Source organism: Hevea brasiliensis, unplaced genomic scaffold (genome assembly GCF_030052815.1).
Source record: "Hevea brasiliensis isolate MT/VB/25A 57/8 unplaced genomic scaffold, ASM3005281v1 Scaf303, whole genome shotgun sequence".
NCBI lineage: Eukaryota > Viridiplantae > Streptophyta > Magnoliopsida > Malpighiales > Euphorbiaceae > Hevea > Hevea brasiliensis.
In genome coordinates this window covers 85340-107643 of record NW_026614811.1, presented here as the reverse complement: position 1 = coordinate 107643, position 22304 = coordinate 85340, and the positions used below count along the sequence as shown (strand labels likewise).

General features: G+C 32.2%; 1 pseudogene; it reads right to left on the bottom strand.

Moving 5' to 3' along the window:
• Positions 1 to 1316: 1316 nt before the first annotated feature.
• On the bottom strand, positions 1317 to 13703 carry LOC131176993 (gamma-glutamyl hydrolase 2-like; annotated as a pseudogene).
• Between the last annotated feature and the right edge of the window lie 8601 nt (positions 13704 to 22304).

The following is a 22304-nucleotide window of genomic DNA, read 5'->3' as shown; positions in this document are numbered from 1 at the left end:
TTGTAACTTCTCATGCCTAGTTGAGGCTTCAATGAAATTATCTTTGGAAAAAAATAAAAAGTGCTAATGGGCTCGTGTGCCTCATTTCTAACGTTCTCTATTTGATTCCCATGCCAGCTGTTGCTACTGCTTGTTATTCCAGATGAGAGATAAGCTGGAGACTGATGTAACTTCTCCTGCAAATATGATAGGAAATATAGGCATTCTTTGTATAGATTTCTCTAGAGTTTTTCTAGATTCTTGTATTTTGGAATTCTCTTTTACCTGTATATAAACACACTGATACTGAATAACAAATGAGGAAATTCATTTCCAAAATTATTAGCCATTTCTTCATACTTTCCTCAGTCGAATTTTTTCCATGAAAATCTTGAATCTTTGCCTGGTTTTACTTCTTGCTAGGAAGGGAAGTGTTGAATCGGAGTTGTTATTAGCAAATTGGGGATCGGAAATTTGCCCGTATATGGTTTGATAGATGGATTCCTCAACCTGAACCTTTTCAGGCCATCACTCCTCGTCTTCTGCCGCATGATGCATTAGTTTCGTGTTTGATTGATGAGGATAGGAGAGTGTGGAATCGGGAGTTTTTGTCTATTGTGTTTCTGCCAGTTGATGTGGATAGAATATGTTCCATTCCTCTGAGTGTTATTGGGCGCGAGGGTGTTTTGGTATGGCATTTCCATTCAAGTGGTGATTATGTGGTGAAAAATGGATATAGGGCTGTGTATAACCTTCTTTATTCATCGGAGATGGCTAGTTCTTCTTCCTTGGATGTGTCTCAGGTATGGAAATTTTTTGGGAAAGTTCAAAGCGCCACCAAAATGATTAATTTTTTATGGCGAGCTGCTCTTAATATTCTCCCTACTAGATAAGTGATACATTGCAGAATAGATTCTGTCACCTATGTGTTGCTTTTGCGATGCTTCGAAATCATTCGCGCACTTGCTCAGGGACTGCTCAGCTGTTAGGCAAGTGTAGTATCCGCGTTCGTTGCAGTCTGCTTTATCTTGTGCAGGTGGCAATTTTACATCTTGGCTGCTAAATGTTTTTCACTTGCTCTCTTCGGATGATTTGGCTAAGTTTAATCTCGAATGCTATAATATATGGTATATGAGGATGGTATTGCAAACACCAATGTTGACGCTGGTATACTGACTACTCGTAGTGCGAGACTGGGTGCTGTTTGTCTCGACTCTTTTGGTTTTGTGCTCACCATCCCTAAATTCACCATGTTTCTTAGAGGCAAGTTTATCACCATCTTAATATTAATTGTTATAACCCAAATTTAAGCACATTAACATAAGCTAAACACTTGGTTGACAAATGCAAGGAACAAGCAATTTATTGCAGAACAAGTAGTCTAGCCCGAATATATTATAGAAAATGCCCACACAAGCTGTTTAGTCCAGCATATTCATAAAGCCCTGTTCATTGTCAACAATCTTACAATTTACATACCAATTTTCAAGTATTGCAATTTACAATGCTTCCCTACACCTGCATAAAATCTAGAGTTCACGGTTCTGCAAATATATACACTTCATCATATCCCTTCCTGCAATTAGATAAAAAAAAAATAAAAGCAATTCATTAAATTCGAGTGTCGACTTAGATAACATTCATATTTAAGGCATTAAGCTTACCCAGCCTTCCCACAATATGTAGGACTGTAATTGTAAATCAAATTGTCAAGCACTTTACGAGCAGGTGGCCTGTTCAAAGACTTCCTAGCCTCACTGCAACACATACAAAGAATCAGAATCACTTCTTGTTTTCTCTGCTATAGCATGATATGATTCTAGCGAAATACTTGCTGAAATCTAAAAAATTAAAATTAAAAAGATTATTTATTTTTTCAAAACCACCGTTCACTATTCAGATTAAAAAATGTAAGACCCTAGCTTTAGAAAACAACTATTTCCCTTGTATCATCTAATAATGAGGTGGTCTGATGTGTTCCAAAACTGGAGGATGTCATTTCTTTGCTTGATATTTTAGGACAACTTTCTTTGACTTCATTTCTCAATGTAACCACTACAGCTAAACATGCTGCTTCATGTTAACATATATGCAGCGCTGTTAAAGGCAACCAGAGGCGCCGGGCGAGGCAAGGCGAGCTCCTAGTGCCTCTGCCTGACTGAGGCGAGTCCACTTCAAGCAGGCGAGCGCCTGAGATTGGTAAGGCGAGAAGCATTTGGGTGACAAGAAGGCGCCTGCTCAGAATAATGTACACTTTCACTCTCTTTTTTAATTTTTTTTTAAACAGCATAAAACTAAAAATAAACCCCAAGCTAAGTCTTCAATTTACACCATCAAAGCAGAGAAAAGAATGGTACCAGCTGGAAAAACAAAGCAGACCAAGTATTTTCTTCCTTCCCTTCTCTCTCTCTCTCTCTCTCTTTCATCTTCACCTTCTTTCTCTCTAACCTCTAATCTTCTCCTATATTTCTTCTCCTCTCACCTGCGCAACCTACCAGCAGGTCCAGTGCATCCAGGGCTTTTGTTTTTCGTTTTTAATTTTCTTCTTCTCTCCTCCTCTACTTCTCTTCTTCTATCGATCCGTCTTCAATCCAACAGTTCCAGCATTTTCATTTTTCTAATGGGTATTATTGTGATATACTTTTTCTTAAATGGGTATTGTCATTCGTGATATTTTTTTATTAAATGGATATTGTGTATTTGCCATGGATTCTTCTAAATGTTGCCTAATTGTCTTTAACCAGATGTTTATATGTCTCATTGAACTACTGTGACATGGATTCTTCTATACGTTGCCTAATTGTATATGTCAAAACCATTAATTTATCACTCATAATCTTGAATTTAGTCCCAAACAGCCACACCATATCTGGATAAAAACCACCAAATTTTTCAATTTAGTACCAAGTATTTCTGTGCATACAATAAATTAAAATCTATAGATCTTCAATTTAAAATCAAGTCATAAATCAATTTATATTCAAGCTGGGTCACAACTCACAAGCCTACAGACTAGCCAACTCACAAGCATATAACAATTCCAAATTAATAGTCGTTAATTTTCATTTTCTCTTCCATTACATATAGACATAATGCAAATAATATGTTTTTTTTTCTTTATATATAGGCAATTTAGGCTGTGGTGTCTTGCTTCGCCTCTCACCTAAGGCCGTAGGACACCTTGTCACCTTTCAACTTGATAAAATTGCATATATGATACATGTGATTCACAGTGGGTATCATGTATGTTTAAAAATCGGGGCACGCAAAAAATCAGTTTTAATCAAAAAACTGAACTGAACCAATTTAATTCGATTTTTCATTTAATCAGTTCGCTTAATTCAATAAAAAAAACCAAAGTAACCGAACCAAACCAATCTTTTAAAAACTATATATATATATATATATATATATATATATATATATATATATATATATATATATATATATATATATATATATATATATATATATATTCTTTTTTTTTTCTTTTTTCCTCTCAGATCTAACACCCAAAGACCAAGCTTCCCCCATTTCCGTTCATTCTGCACCCAGGAGTCCAAACCAAACCCACAAATCCCTTCCCTTTCACCCATAACTGAAACCTTCTTCCCCTCTTTCTTCTTCTTCTTCTTCAACTAATGAGGGTCAGCAATGAGCACAATGGCTTGAAGACGAAGCCTTGCTCGAAGTTGAAGAGCACAGCCTCATCCATCATTTAAGTCAAAGAAGCCTGCTTCTGCTTCTCCTTCGAGATCCAAAGAGCCACATGTGCTTACGAAGACGACTTCTACAGAAGAACCTCGTGCGCCGTCTATTCTCGGTCCTTGTGATGCTGTTTCCATCCTCTATCTATGCATGTGCAACTGTGAGCTGTGGGTGCATAGCAGTGTTTGTGGCCATGGGTGTGGTTCTGTGCGTGTGCAATTGTGAGTTGTAGGTGTGTTATTGTGAGTTTTCTGCTTGCTTCTCAATCTAGTTTAATTGCATTTGTGTTGGAGTTTTCTAGTTGGGGATTATTTGAAATTTGGATTTGAGAATTTGTTAATCGATTTTTGTTTAAGATATAAATTTCTATTAATGATGTGTATCAGTGTGAGGTTGATTTGAATTGATAGGGTTGAAAAAAGGCTGTCTGTGAGTCTGTGTAACCGAACCGAACCTGTTTTTCTGGTTTGTTTCTCCCTCCAAATTGGTTCGGCAAATTTCTTAGCTGTTCAGTTTTCTGGTTTGGTTCGGAACTGAACCGAACAATCAATTGCATACCCATATTTAAAAATTTAAAAAAAAAAAAAAAACCTCGCTATTGCCTCATAACCTGTTTCCCTACAATATTAAAAAATATTGCAGCACATATTAATTAGCAACTTCTCAACAATAATAAAGTCTTCACCTGATTTAAGAAGTTTGCAACATGTTGCGTCACTTGAATGGCATCCTCAGAGTGTGGAATCATAGATAAGCCCCATTCAAAAGCATTTTTCTGCAATATTGAACCAGTGGTAAACCCACTATTTACAGCAAATTTTATGACAACACCAAGAAATAGGGGGAAAGGAAAAAAATGGTACAAATGCACAAAGTGAAAATATAAAGGAGGAAATTTGTGGAAAAATAGCTTATTTATTTTCTCAAGCTATGACTATATATATCTACATCAATTCTATTCTAAAACTACTCATTTAGATCAACCTTTGAACATGACTGAAATATAATAGAGCCATAAAAATTATCACAGTGGCCTCTTTTATCCCTACCAACCTAAGCCTCATTTTTTATTCTAAGCCCCAACACCTTTCAACTTCTCCAAAAGAAGAAAATAAATGAATAAATAAATAAAACAGGTGGAAGAAACACACAACTAAAGATGCACTATCCATGCCATCTACCATGAAGTATAATATGCAGCATTGAGCAGTTCAGAATTCAGATTGCATAAGTGATTTTTCACAAATTCAATTTTAGTGGTGCAGATTCGATTTCAAGAAGCTTTCTCTCTCACACACACACACATCAACCCACAGAACATCTGGATTAGTAAAAGGATATCAATGCCCTAAAAATCCATTTGGATAGTTGTGCATTTGAAATGAAAACTTCAAAGGCAATATCAGCACTTCTCCCTGTGTGTCTTCAGCCACATGCATACATGGACATACAATATGTGCTTCCATATTGATATATGTGCACATTTTGTTGTTTTGTGTATGAATATGAAAATATAGAAGCATGAACTTAATAGGAAGAGTTCAGCTCTAATTTAAAAAATCTGCTCACAACAATACCAAAGGACTCAATCCTCAAATCCTGAAACATAAAAGTTAAGGTATATTGATACAGAATATTATCCAGCTAAGCCTAAATGAAGGGACAAGGAGAATTGGAATTGGGTGGTATACTCTAGAAGGATCAAAAAGTCCAGCTCACCCCTTTTCTGTTAGAGAAGAATTCGGAAAACATGTGAAGCAAGTAGCCACAGGGTGTTACATACAGAATAAGAGAGCATGAAGGAGGGAAATGACTAATTTGTATCTTTTTCTTCCAGCTTTTTAGCTTGGGGTCAGTGTTCTACTGCTGGGGCGTATGAGGGATAGTTTTCTCTTGTAATCATCTGGACCCATTTGTGTATTTGAATTAAAAAAAAAAAAAAAAAAAATCTTTATCTTCTTCGTGCTATCATTTCCTTGTTCTGTTCTTTTTGTATAATTTCTGGTGCTGTGCTTTCTTTTCTCTATCAATTTCCTAACAGTAATCTTAACCTTAATTTTCCACCCCAACCAGGTAATATATCTATATTATGATGAATGGAATAAATACAAGGAAAAATATTAGAAGAATGGAAAAAGTATACGCATTCAAGAGCTTCAACCAAATAATGGGGTAAGTGGAGGCTATACCTCAGGATGCCATTGGAAAGCAGTCACAGGATAGTTGTGTGCTTCTACAGTGGAGACATAAACCTGATATGAATGTTAATGGAGGAATTAGAATTCTAGTGGGTACATGGCAACATTAACAAAAATTACTACAAGCAATACTTTGTCATCTGCATCTGCACTAGTAGTCAAGATCTTGAAGAAACTAGATAGATCCTGGTTCTCTTGAAGCCGTTCTGGCGAGATGCCGTACTGTTGTATTGAAAAGTCAGAAAAATAACATAAACAAAGAAATAGGAACCTTCAATATATATAGATCAGGCATTTTTAATAAAGCAAAATAAACAAAAGAAGAAATTAATGGTAATACAGGAATAGTTCAATAACAAGAGGGGGAAAATACTACTCTGCATACAAGTAAGAAAAGCCTAATAATAAACATATCAGTAGCACTTCCTTTACTCCTAGCCTTTGTGTTATACAAATTTTCAACCAGCAGGATTTTTCCATGGAATTTTTGGCAAGACATCTTAAAAATCAGAAAATAAAATGCATTAATACCTCAACAATAAACGGCAATTCTAAAATAGGAGTTATATAGATTTTCATGGTTTAATTTCACTTCTAATGAATTTAAGATTTTAAAACCATGGATTTGTCTTTTGGAGAACCCATGGTTTTATAAGGTATGATTTTGGAGGTTTTCAAACCTCCTTTTTTCAACCGATCAAATCCGTGGATTGAGGAGGTTTTCCCTTCAAACCCTCCAAACCCCATCAAAACAATTCCCTTCCTCCCCCCAAACAAAAAATTATGAAGTTTTTAAAACCATAAAAATCGTTATTTTACCTCCTCCCAAACATAATATAAACCCATTAAAATTATTAAACTGAAATAGGCTCTAAAATCACTGGACCTTTCTTTTGAATTAGAACTTTTCGAACATATTTTGTATGCTTAGTGACTCACTCAAAACAATTTTCTATTTCCTATCTCTGAGTAAGAGACGTGAAAAAATTAACTTTGCTGTTAAAAATCAGTAGAGAGTGGAAAGTAAAAGAGCATCAGAAAATGGCATTTTTAATCTTTTATTTACAAAGAAAGGATAAAAATAAGAGAGCAAGAAGATGTCCTGATGGCTCACTAAGCATATAAAATATACTAGAGAAGTCTAATGTGGCTGCCACATCATACTTCCAGTATGAATTTATTTGGCTTTTGGTCTCAGTGATTTTATAGTTTTAAGAGAAAATTTGAAATTTAGTAACTAGTTCCACGTTAATCATTCTAGGCATTACATGGTCCTATTTAACAAAAGTCATGCATAGCTAGACTGTAGAAATGCTAGATTAATAATATAGCGGACCACCCAGTAGATGAACACAATAAAAAAATAGAATAAATGAAATAGGATTTAATATAAGGCTTTCAAGCCATTCGATACAAAATAAAAATTACATGCCCTTTTTAAACAGAGATTGAAATGACTTCAACCATCAAAATCTATGTAAAGATATGCACAGCACACCATGTTCCCTTGCAGTTTACAACACCACCAAAGATCCTACCAAAATTACTTTAACTCACATGATGGTTTTGCATGATGAGACAATCCGTACTCAACTTTTAAGCAAGTCTGAAGGAAATCTGCAATAGTGATGAATGTTAAGTAGCACTTCTGCTTGGAACAAGTAGATGTAATCAATTTTGCTGACAACAAATAATTAAATAAGCTTCTATAACAATGTTAAACATTATGTCAAAGATCAACTAAGTTATGAAAAACTGGCAAAGGATCACTCCATTCCAGAGAATGGCACCAAGTGTGTGTGTGTGCATGTGGCGCAGACGCACCCTATTGCATGCGGCTTCTAACATTGCTAATTCTATAATGCAGAAACACCCATTCCAATGATCAACTCGCTAGAAATCATGGTTGAGTTTGGCATCAACAACTAATATGATGGAACGCTACAAAAGAAGCAGGGGATGAAAATAGAAAAGGTTACATTAAGAGAGAAAGAGGGAGAAAAAGAGGGGAAAATAATTATCCTAATAAAGTTTCCAAACTAGAACAAGTAAATTTTTCATCACAGCGATCCTCCAATTGAGAAGATCAATCAACCTGAAATGAAGAGAAGGATCTATAATGGTCATACTTATCATGCAAAACTTGAAGTGCATATTGCTACCTCATTTATCATAATTTATAACACATTGATGTCAACTAATCTTTGAAACAGTTCATGCAACATCACTCCTCACAATGATTTTTCAAAATCCAAATCAACAAAGAACAATCATAACTACTACCAGCATGATAACCAAATTATAATTCAGAACACATGGGACCATGTATAAAAGGTGTGACTCAATGCATGAAGCATCCCACATTTGTGTACTCTGGAGAAGTTTGATGCACACAGCTTTACCCCTGCTTTGCAGAGAGGCTGTTACCGTCGCCCAAACCCATGATCTCCAGATCACAAGCAGAGTAACTTTACAGTTACACCAAAGCCACCCTCTGCATGGGATCATGTATACCTTTAGAAAAGATTGATGGGAAGAAAAAGAAATATTACAAATCATATACCTTTGAAACACAGTTCCCTCTATATTTGCGTTTTTCATAAACTGAAGTGTAGAAGCCTGATCTGCTGCATTAAATGATTCCAGAATGTTCTTGTTCTATTATCAAGGAAAAAAATTGTTATGTTTTTAATAGCAGAACAATAGAGTGTAAGAAGTACTGGTAAAGAATTTTCTTTAAGTATAAAGAATTCCACTTTCAGTCAACAGATATTTGGACATACAATATGATGGAAAGACTACTTGGACATTTTGAAATGAAGAATGATCAAGACAATACAAGTATAAATTGCTGCGAATTTTCATCATGTATAAAAATCTAAGTTCACATGGATTATAGAAAGTATAGTTGTCTTGAGTAATGAGTTGTAAACCATATAGCCAAATAATTTATAGAAAAGATCATGGCATTAATCTGACATCACAGCCATTCTAGTACCATAAAGTACAGAATCTCAAAATAACATCACAGCCTAAAATGTACCTCCTCCTCTCTAGTTTTAAATCATTTCCAGTGGAAAGACATAGAAACAAAACTAACCACCTTGACTGGCTTTTGAACACAAATCTAAAAAGGTTAAGTAGGTGAAAGGAAAAGAGAGGAACAAAAAATCTGCTGAATAATATAGATGAAAAACTACTCAAAAACTAATAAAAGGAAGACAGGTTACCTTGCTAATGATCATTGTCAGAAGTTCAAAACCTAAGCAGATAGCATACAACGGAAAATGGTATCCTGCATCGTTCTTGGCTAAAGCTTTCTGCAAATAACAGATAATAGAATTAATTAACAAATGGTGGGGAGAAAACCGATAGTACAGTTTACCATGTTTTCCCTAACATGTTTCAAATGCATACATCAGATAGTTGCTATGAAGTGCCGGAAACTATAAGGCACCAGAGTTTCTGCGTTTCGGAAACATTTCCAAAACTGGAACTCCAGGAAACTCACCCGAAATGTTTGGTACTGTTTCTGTAATTTAAGAAAAATTGGATACACGCTTCCAATTAAAAAAAAAATCAGATAGTTGCTAAAAAATTAGAAATGCCTCTCTTTCATAAAAAAATATACGAAATTCAAAAATGAAACAAGCCTCTCATGTCTCTCACCTCTCACAATGAAACAAAAAGGTCCCTTGGAGAAGATATAGCTTTAAGAACAAGGGATTTGCATTTGATTCAATAAGAATCGCGTTTAACAAAAGAGAATAATTCAAAGTAGGTCATAGTGAAGCACAATAACACTCATGATTGGCTTGGTAGGAAGCAAAGAGCATTGAAGGTGTCTTTTAAATTCTGGTTTTTTTGGCATTTATGCGTATAAAATTTTATTTACATAAAAAATTAAAATTTACGAGTATATTTTTAAAGTTCAATATAAACTTGAAGTTTATAAATGTCCCCATATTTTTATATAAAAGAAAATTTATAAACATACCCCCCATACTTTTATATTTACATGTTTCCCCCACATTTCTGTTTCCTACAATTTTAGAAAATGCCATTTCTCCCTTTCCGTTTCCATGCTACATACAAGAGTTGCCATGAAAAGCAGATTTCATGCTGAAAATAATTTACACATTGCAGCCTTATTTAGAGATCAAAAGTAAGTTAATTCCTTCATGTTGAAGAGTTGCAACATTAGAAAATGTGATATTAGGTCCAAGTAAGGCAGCATAAAAGTATCCTAAAATCAGAAACTTGAGCCCATATAAAAAGTGGTTAATTTGATTTGTCGAACTATTTGAAGAATAAGGCTCCATTTGTTTCACATAAAATAACTTTTTTGTGCAAAATGTTTTCTACGGGAAATATTTTCTGAGAAAACAAATTATTTTCTGCCATTTGGCTGTACTATAAGAAACCAGCTGAAAAATATTTTCTAGCAATTGGTGCACATTGATAATGATCAATTTTCTGTATACTAACTTGATATAAACATATGATTTATTATTCATAAAATCAATATATTGATCAAAATTTTTACCCAAAATTGAATTAAATCATCATTCAGTCATAAACAAAAAAAAAAATAATACCATGGTTTTCAGCTCAACAAACAGAAGATAATAATAATAATAATAATAATAATAATAATAATAATATATTATTAAGTATTGTGTAACATGAATAATACAGAAAACAATTTAATATCTTGTCAAAATCTTCATATAACACAAAAACTCGTCTTATCTATTAAAAAATCAAGGGCGCAAAAAAAAATTATAGTAGAAAATATGAAGGAAGGTAAAAACATCAAGGAAAGAGGGGAAAAAAAGCAAATTGAAAAAACAAATGGAAGTGAGTAATGGCTAGGAAAAATGACTTCCTATTCTCAAAACTGGAAAATATTTTCCCTTAAAGGGGAGCATTTTACCATGAGCAGGAAAATGTTTTCCCCTCCCTTACTTTCTTTTGTGTTCACAAACAACCAAAAACAAGAAAATAATTTCCATGAAACAAATGGAACCTAAGATTGTTATAATTGTACAAGGCACTAAAGATCATGCAAATAAAATGAGGAATTAACTTTTCAAGAAGGTTTCTAGACTTTTCAGAAATGCTTCAGTGAATAATGAAACAAAGAAGTACACAAAGCAAAATATGGTTATGTTGTTCAAGCAGCTTAACTTTTCATGTCAAACATGTTCAAGCCCATCTCCAATGGCATCCATAGCTCAGCACAGTAAATGACTGGGTCATATAGGGTAAACAAGGGACAGATCATGTAAAAGCACTGCATGCTATCCTAACTCTAAGATCCTTCCAGCTCATATTGATATGAAAATTCCTCAAGTAGAAGTCCCCACAAATTTTTTTATTCAATTGCCATCTAAAGCTCAGATTCAAACAATAAGTTATTTAATTTACCTACATGTATAGGACCTTGAACTTTTATCTTCTGAAGTCTACTGATTTATGAATGTGCATACCCCACAGGATAGTGAAGACAAACTCATATCACTTTAGGCTGCTAATGGCTGCCAAAACCATACGTGCATGTGCACAATTGATCAAAGAGAATGAATGCTACAAAGTATAGCACATAAAAGAACAGAAAAAGCAGCGTTACCTACCTTAAAACTGCCTTTGCAATGTCATAGTATAAACCGCTTTTAGCCCAACCCCCAGTAAAGAGCACTCCATTAACCAGATTGAGCTTCTGCAATACAACAGCATATGACTAGAAGTTAATGAGAATCTTAAAAGGTTACTAAAATAGTCAATAGCAACATCAAATCATAAATTACCCTTGCCATAGCAAATGAAGCAATTTAGCATAAGGTCCAAAAACACTAATAGATTATCCACAGAAAAATCTAAATCAATCAAAAAATATAGAACATTGGACCACATGCTTTACGTAGATCCAAAACAGAAGAACCAGAATAATCTTGGCACATCATAAACATTAAAAAATATATCTTACAATTTTGTATAAAAGAAGGATAAAGATAGCATAAATCCTGGATTTTCAACCACAGTCATATATACACTAAAAGGAAACACAGGTACCAGGGTCCATATTATGATACATTACCCAGCAGGTTTTCCATGTGCAACGTTCTCTAAAATTATTTTAAGAGCCCCACAAACCAACAGTTTCAACGTTCTCCAAAAATATTTTAAGAGCCCCACAAACCAACAGATTCATTCTTGAAATAGAATTGCAAAATTTTATCCAAAAGTAATCTCCAAGGCCTCCGTATTATTTTCCCATTCTCTGAAACTGAAGTATTCTATGTCTAAAATAAAGTTATCCCTAGAATTTTGTTCATAAAGATTATTCTGGCAACCTAATGGTACATAGATATGGCACTTCATTTGTTCCAAACTTTTTTACCAATATAATATATACAACCCAAGTTAATCTCATTATCAATTAAACAGCACTTCTCACTCTTCCATGACAATTTTCATACTATTAAGTAATAAACATCATGTGAATGCGTGAATGTGATGTCAACAAAACACAATCTTGAAGCTCGAAAGCTAAAACCAAGTAACAAATTATAAATCTGTTTCAAGCATACAAGTAAGCAAGCCATTGGAACTTCACAACCACAAATGCTGGCATGCATTGTATTCACCTATGATACACCCTTTGATGACGGAGGAAAAACAAAACGAGAACACATTTATCATTAATGAACAATACTGCAGTTTTAGATGCGCCCATAAATCAAATACATATCCTAACTTGATTAAAACTAAACAACGTTAATACAGCAACTGAACCTAGAAAATTGGAGGAAAGAAGTGTCAACTGAAAAAGCCAATAGTTGATTGCTATGAATATGAGATTATGCACAAGATAAATCCTTTATTATTTTGCATAAAAAATTCAGATACTTTCACTTTTTCTATATTCCTTTAATCATCAAATCCACGTTTGTTTTAAAAAATTCTGTTTGGTTATACTTCCAATTATTTTTCTCATCCACGTCAACTCTTTATCTACGAAATGATAATCTACCAAGTTATTAAAAAAAAAGTGATCGGTCTTTTCTCTACTGTTCAATCAAGCAACTGTGCTTGAAAATCTACACTACCTCGAAAAGAATCTCCAGTGGCTCGTTATAGATAAGAGGAATCACACGAGCACCAGCCGATTCAACGAATTTCACATAAGACGCCGCAATATACGACGCATTTGTCGAATTATTTAGCCTCCCGGAAGCACCATCACCAGGATGGCTCAAGATTCCAATCACTGGCCTATAGTTCAGCTTGGGGTCCGGTACGGAGCACCTAGACACCGGAGACGATGCGTCTTTGTCGAGTTGACTCGGAAGAAGAATATTCAACTGAGCAGCTTTAGCTAAGCTAAGTTCTTTGGAGAGTGAAATGAGTATGGGAAACCAAAGATAATTCCACATATCTGGAAATCTAGAAGCAGAGGAGGAGGAGGAGGAGGATGTGGAAGGAAGCGAAACAGCGTCGTTGGAGAGGTCGGAGGAAGGGGTAGAAGAAGTAGAAGGGGAATTAGAGATTAAGTGGGAGGGCATTTTGGGGAAATGGAAAGAGAAAGAAGAAGCTAGGGTTTGGGATCGAGAGGAAGCGAAAGAGAGAAGAAGACGACATGTGCTAGAGAGTCATGGTATTTGACATGAAAGGGAGAGAAAGGAGGTAGGGTGCCGGCTGGTCTATTGCCGTACTGTAGAGGTGGAGAACTGAGCCGCGCCCGATTTGGACGAAAAGAGAAGTGTCGGTTTCGTGGTTACGTAAGACTGACACTGACACGCGTGCTGATGGGACCATTGGAACACTGTGGGGACAAGAACATGCTAGAAAATCTCATTCACGCAACAAATTTTATGAAATTTTACTATTTTTATGAAATTCATTTCATTTTTCTACGTTTAGGACTTTTAACAAACACCTCACTTGCATTTAGAAGGTGCACTTCTTAGACCATCATGTGTCAAATACACTAAAATCAAACGATAGTTTGGAAAATCCGCATCGCGCCCAATACCATTGCTTTAAAAGGTCTTCCTTGAAATTGGCTTAAATTTTGGCTTAATATGCATGTCTTTTTCTAGAGAATGTATATATCTATGTGTGTTAACTTATCAATTTCTCATGAAAATTTTGATGGAGAATGTTGGGTATCTAATTATCAATAAAAATAATTATAAGTAAAAAATTAAAAATTTACTAAATCAAACGATGGTTTGGAAAAATCCACATCGCCACCAATACCACTGCCTAGAAAAGTCTACCTCCTAATACATATATAAATTTTATGAATTTTTTTAATGGAGAATGTTGGGTATTTATTGAAACGTGTAATTATGATTGAAAATTGTTGGTTGTCGTTGAGGCCTGGGGATCCATTTGTTTACTATATTGCATAGACCGCCCAGAATACGGAGTCTAATGGCTCGGTAAGTTGGTCAAACGGCTCAGATTTGACCCAATCAGATGTTTAAAATAGTTGGGTTAAACAGTCAAAACAAGATATGGTTCGGTCAATTGGCAGAATAGTGACTCAGAACTCGGTTCGGCACGATATAATTCTTATTATTCGGGTATTTCGATTTGATAGTTTATATAACTAACTGATAAAAATCATGATCAGAATTGAGATATTTTCACTGAAAATCTTGGAATCACATAATCGGACAGTATCCCAAATCTCATACTTTAATAAACATTCTACAATCACTCACAATGGTCACTTAGATCGGCCCATATATATCAAACTAATGCCAAACTTTAGGCATGCTTACTTTACTCATTTTATCACTGAAACTCTTTGTGTTCGTTACTCTTAAACATGCATTTGTGATTTTGGCGTTAGAGTGATTGCCTAAGGGCCACTAGCCTCACTTTTTCTTCTCTTGTAAATTTATATCATGCATTGACTAGTTAAAGAAGATCACTACAGTATCAATATGAATATAAAAGATTAAAATCAAATTAATAAACCAAACCAAGTAATTTAATTTAATTTAATTCGATTTTTTTACTAGAATTGATTTGATTCGTCTATATATTTTCAGTAATTCAATTTTTAATTTTTTATCAAACAGAAGAAATAAGCATTCTTACTCTCAAGCATCCACCTCCACTTGAAATATTACTAAGGGCCCTACCTTCACTTTATGAGAAAATTTTATCTAGACTCGTTACATTATGAATTCAAAATATAAATGTACAAGTTTTACTTATTTTAAATATAAATTTAACCATATATAATGTGTCTTGGGTCAGATTTAAGGAAGAATTTGCCTTAATCTATCATCATTGTGTTTTGCAGAAAATAGGGGTTGAGAGTTGTTAAAATAGTAAAACTTAGTGTTTAAGGCTTGATCTTAGGTGCAAGTGTTTGCTAAAAATGCGTGAGTCATAGATATTTAAAGCATGTAATTTCGAGCTTATCAATTAACATGACATGCAGTTGTCATGACCCAAATTATAGGTCGGATCGGCACTAAGACTTGAGTCAGCATAAGGCCTCTGAAATTCATAGTAAGCCTAACTATTCTCTAGCTTAAGCTTAGAGCCCATTTTCAATAAAATCAACTAGGCAGAGTCCGGTCATAAATTGGACTACACAACGGAGAGTTTTTAACTCACTCGACCTGTGATTACAATATATATTAGCTCACCCTCACAATCCTCAGTCAATTAATTTAATCAAATGGGAGCTCAGCTCCCTCATACAAAATACATATTCATATCATTCATACATACATGCATATGATTAAGTTTACAATTTCAAAATAATAATCTTTTACAGTTCCCAAACTAAATAAAATACTCCTAGTATATGCGGAGTTTTAGATTTCGAAATAATAACATATATTATAGATACTGTAACTTTAGACCTGCGAGGAAGAAAGTAGGTTAATCATAAACAAAAGTCCTCCTGAAACCTTGAAAAATGGTTGAACTGGAGTGAGCGTTTGACTCGTAGAGTATGATATTTATTTTAGTTATAATTTCTATAACTATCTAGCACTAATGTATACCTAATGAATGAAATGCAATACAGATCAGCATATTCAACTAAATTCAGATAATATTCATATAAAGAATAATTTAGAGCACTCATACACCCATGTGTCATATCAATATATATGATATAGGAGCTGATCCTCTTATACAGCTCTCTTAATTCAATGCCTATTAGCAAGATCAACTGGAGCCAGACTTAATAATCCAAATATGAGGGTTAGAGGACTGGGCCCCAAGCGAGACTAGGTCAAGCTGATTTGCCCGTCCTACCCATATCCATTACCAGTACACCACACGCACGCCAACACACAGCTCTAAATTACCCTGAAGTGACACCCACATTCATATAATCAAGTAATAATGCAACACAAAGTGTGCCTATAATAGCTAAATACATTTATTTATATGTGATGTATGGGCATGCTTGAATATAAAATAATTATATTGAAATTATAATTAAAAACAATATCTACTCACAGTACTCCAAAAGTCATTATGGCGGTTGGGCGGAGGAGGAAGGTTGACCTAGCTCACCTAAAAATTATATAACAAATTTATCAATATTTACTTAAAATAAAACTTTAAAGCGTCAAAGGACAGTCTAGGTTTTGCCAAAAATTCGCCAGAGTTTCCCTTATACCTAAGACCTACCAAACCTGCAAAGTGATTCAAATAACACTTTTAAATTTTATAATCTCATATCCACAACTCAACAACAACACATAGCCTCTCCTGAGCCCTTCAAACCAAACAAGTCTCACACAGACCAACAATTCTATTATAAGGCTTAAAATGGACATTTTGCAAAAGTCATTCAAACTGGCTCTAAAAATTCTAAAATTTTCTTCCGCAATCCTTAATAATGCTATAAGGCTATTGCAAAAGAAACTATAATTTTTTAAGTACCTATGAATATTTTACAGATTTTTATTCTAACCCCAGTACTAAGTAAATAAGGAAACTTAGGGTTTGGATTTACTTATGCCAATTTTGACGTTTAGAACGCGTTTAGAGCGTTTGAAAATGGTGTAGAGGACCGTAATTTCAACTCGATTCCTAAATGACTCTTGCAGCCTGTCTGTCCAACCAAAAAATACAGATCCGGGCACCGATCAATTTTTCGTGAATAAAGATACTTACGCGAAGCTCACAATATTAGGAGTTAGAATAAAATATTTATGAAATTAAATAAGCTCATTTAAAACTCAAAAAATCACTGCGAAGTCTGTGAGACCCATCGAATTTTCGGTGTTGAAAAATTTTAAAATTTATATTGTCTTGAAGCTCTCGTTTAGCGTGCTCTCGGAATATCCATGGAGTTTTCGATTTCGGAGAAATTTAACCCAAAAATCGAAATGGACTAAAATTTTCCTAGCTAAAATTTGACAAACTGCTCGATGAAAATTTGTGATATTGGTGTCTATAGAAAGCTCTCGAGGTGTAGATGAGGTTTAGCATAAGACCCGATCCGATTGATGGCCAGATCGATCGGATTTTGACTGGAAAGCTCAAGAGTCATGCTGCACAAGGGGGCACTTTGGCGCACTTTTTCGGCCAGCTAGGACGTCAGCCAGTGGCGGGGAGGGCTCTGAGGTGTGCCGAGTGGGAAGGGAGGCGTGGTTGGCGAGAGAGGAGAGAGAGGATAGAGAAAAGAGAGAGGGAAGGGGAGGTGCCGATCGCGCAATTTGGGGAGGGGAGAAAAAGAGTTGGGCCGGTTCGAGTCTACTAGTCCGATTCGACCCTTGTGATTCGGCCAGTTCGATTCACGATACCAAAAATTAAATTTTTACTCTGTCCTATGACCCAAAATGAGGCTTGAAAATTTCAAAAAATTTACTGAAATCTTAGAAAAATTTGTAAGTCTAAATATATTTTTAATTTTATCACGTGGTCTTTAAATTAATTTTTAAAAATCGATAAAGTTTATTATTTTTAAAAAATCAAATCCAATTTTAAAAATCCAGAAAATTCAAATTTAATTTTTATAATATTTAATAAAGTAAAATATTATAATTTATATAAAAAATAATTATTTAAAAATTCGGAATGTTGTAGTAGTAAACCTTCCACCGTTAATGATAGGGCTTAATTAACTAAATTTGTGTTTATTGGCCCAAAAGCAAGTTGTGTAATCACCAACCCCAGCAGCAGTGAATGCAAAATTATCTAAATCTACTTGATCTAAAAAAGTGACGAAGTTAAAATCTTAACTAAGGGGATTCAATTAAAATACATAATTTATTAATAAATTACTTATATAGGTGTTGATTGAAGGGATTGATTAATTAATAATGATAATTATTTTATAATTATAAAATAAAATATTTAATAAATATAATAATAAAAATAAATGCTTTATTTTTTTTAAATTGGTTTGCTAAAAATTAAATAGAATTGCTATTAGTTTAAAAATATAATAAATGATTAATATTGTGAATTGCTAAAACTACAACATATTGATAGCCTAATATTAAAAATTTTTTTTCAATTTATCTCAAATCTATATCTTCAAAAAAATTATGAAAAGCAAATTCAATTAAAATTATAGATTAAATAAAATAAAAAATAATGCAAAACAAATTTAATTAAAATTATAGATTAAATAAAATAAATAACATGATTTAACTTCTAATATTATGAAAGAATTTTTTTTAACTTGAGTGTGAAGATATTTTTGCAAGAAAAAAAATCTAAAATAGTAATGAGATTACAAGAAAAAAGCTATTAATGTTTTAAATTAATTAAAAAAATGAGAGAATTATATTAGACTTTTTTTAATGATATTATTTAATAATTTAAATTTTAAAAAATAGAAATTCATGATCATGCATTTATTAGATAAGAAAATAATAAAACAAAATTGATAAAAAATATAAAATTACAGACTAATAAAATAATAACATTTGAATCTTTTTAATACTAAAATTTATATTTTATTATATTATTTTTTTAATAAAAAATTTAATTTTTTTATATAAAATTACTATTAAATTTACTTAAAATTTTTAAAATATTAACACTATTGCATTCATTAAAATTTAATATAAAAATTAAATTTTCTTTTTAAATTATCATTAAATCCTTAAAACTTTACAAAATTTTAGGGCCAATGCCCACTTGCCCCCACATGACACAGTCATGATCTCCATAATGATAAGTGCTCACGTATGGTGATGTCACCTACATATCAAACCCTCATAACTAATTACCCCCAAATGAGAACCCTAACAAATGACTTTTCTTCCTCAATATGCAACCTTTTCTCATTACAGAGAAAAAAAACAAACAAACAAACAAATACACAAACTCAGAGAAAAACACATAAAAGTTTTTCTATTTTAAAGGGTAAAATAAAATTGGAGATTACCCTTTTTTTTTAATTAGAAAAAAACTTTTTACACTTATAGTTGCGATAAACAGTATTAATGCAAATTTCACAAGTAAAAGAATTAATAGATACACTAGATTTTTAACTATCAAAATAATAAATACAATAATTATAATCCACATGTTGTACAATAAACAATAAATCTGAATTTATTAAACATAATGATATTTTAAAAGTTTAATGGGTAAAAATTATTTCAATGGAGTTATATGAGTAATTTAATAAAATGTAACCCCACTCAACATAATGTGGATCCTCCCTTGCCTTTATTCATATAATTTCTTGTAATTTTATAAGGTGTGTGTATATATCCAAACACTTCCTTGGCTTAAAGATCAAAATCTGATCTCTGCTGTAGTTTTATCGTCTATAGGACTAACATTATTCCTTCCACACAACTATGTATATATATCCTTTTGATCAAAACCTGCACTGCATATATAATTGCTATCCTCATGAAACAAAGCCATACAAGCTTCTTTTCATCTATTCTCTTCATTCTATTACTACTGCTACTTCTCTCCCTCTCCCATCTCACTCCTTCTTCATGCTTGCCTCTCACGAGAAAGCTTCAAGGTTAATCATTATTCTCTCTCTCCCTCTCTATGCATAGTTATGAGTACTAAATATGCTGTTAACTTTGGTTTTGGTTATTTATTAGATGCTGAGATCGTCAAAGATAGCAAATCACCATCAGATCTTGAGATCATGGTAATTAATCAAACCCACTATTTTAGATTTTCTTATTTACATATTGTATATGTTGAATGTTGTTGTTTTTTGGGGAGTTTCAGTCATTGGGTGAAGATAAGCATGTTCCAAGGAAAGAGTTGCATGAAGTACATTCAGGACCCAATCCTATCGGTAATTCAATTCCGCAGCAGAAATGGAATAAGAGGTCACCAAAAAGTCCATGAACTTAATTTCTCAGTTTCTCTCTCTGTAGCCATTCTTGATTGATTCTTCTTCATACAATTAATGTTAACTGGGATACCTATATATATATATATATATATATATATTACATGATTAACAATATATAATAATTACTAGTATAGATTGTTTAATTAGAAATGAGTTTTGAATATTCTAGCTTTTCATTATCATCATTATATTGATATTGTCTCTCTTATGTTTTATCATTAGAATTGAATTGGAATATCTATCTTGATTGTTGTTTATACTTCAATGGCTTATGTAGAAAAATTTACAAATTAATTAGGGTTGCATTTGATTATAGGATTTGAGTTTGGAATTTCTATTTTAAATGTTTGATTTTAAAATTTAGAATTTAAAATTCATAAATTTAGAAATATTTTATTTGGTTAATCAAAAAAATTTTCGTGAAAGTACCTATAAATTTTGATATTAGGTAGAATCGATTCACCTGATTGTAAAAATAATTATTTTAAACAACGTCAAATCTTTCAATCAAACGTAATATTTAACTTTTTATTTAGTTGTTTTTATTATTTTTCTTTTCATTTGGTTTGATTGAAGAATGAAACTTGAAATTTTATGATTTTAAAAATAATTATAATATTACTAAATTAAAATTTATTGAATGACTTTACATATTTTCAAGGAGTTTTCCAAGCAATTAACATTGATTCATTCATTCATTCATGCACACAACTTGTTCACTTACATATATTAAATCAAGGTATAGCCATATGCATATGCTTTTTGACATACTTTTATTAAAGCATGACTAGGAAAAGGTAGCCTTTTTCTTACTTTGAAATTTAGCTTCATAAAGTGTTTTACTCAAATTTGGCCCTGTTTATAAATGTTGATTTATGTGACAACTCATTGAAATCAGATGGTGATAGAAAAGATGGCAGCATAATAATTTCAGTGGCTTACAAGAAATTATTAGATAGGAATTCAAAATGATTATGGTTGCATATTATTTTAATTTTTATTTAAAAAATAAGATATAAATATATATTTTTAATATGTATAAAATTGATTTTGTAATTTGCCCATAGTAGATAAATAAACAAAGTGATAAGATGAAGAAGCTAAAGAGCAAGAGCTGGGGGCAAATAATTATTTGAAATATGACAAGTCAAGTCAAAGCTTGTAAAAGAAATTAATTATTTCTTTTAAGAAAGGATGAAGAATTTTTTGGGAAAAGCAAATAAGGGAAAGGGATTTGATTTCACAAAGATTTTTCTTTAATAAATTATTATTAAGTCCCAATAATTTATTAAAATTAATTATTTAATTTTATTTTTTGAAATTTAATTAAAATATTTTTATATTTCACAAAATTAAAATTTTTTATTGTTTTATTAATTTTCTGTTAACTTATTTTAGTTTTGGCTAAAAATAATAAATAGTATAAATAATTTAAATTAAAAGGACTAAATAATATAAATAGTCAAAGCTAAAATAAGTTAAAATACTGAATGTTTCGATTGGATTTTAAAAAATAAAAATTAAATATTTTGTCTATTTATTTTTATCTATTATATTTAAATTTTGCACGATAATTAATAAAATAATTAAATAACTTCATTTTTATAAAAACATATTAGTAATTCACTAAATTACCTTTTCTTTCATTCAATTACTTTTTATATAAATATTTATTATATTTAGTAGAGATAAAAAATAAAATGAGAAGAAAAATAGTTAATATTTTTTTATTTTTTAAATGTGACAGATAATTTTATACGAAATAAACTTTAAATCCAACATATAAAAATAGATTGATGAAATAGTTAATTTTAAGAAACAATAGGGATCTGATAATAATTTATCCTTTTATCATTTATGCAATCAGTGAATGAAAAACAATGGTTTGATGTAGATTTTGTTGGTCCAGTAATCTTTCAAACCATTTAAAGAGATAAAAGAGGAACATTATGAAAAGCATAATTGTACAATTCTCAGAAAAAAAAAAGTAGCATAATTATTCCTTTTGTTTCTGTTTCCTTTTATAAAGAGTTATAAAAGTAAACTATGTTATGATTCCAACAAATTTTTTCATTCAGTTC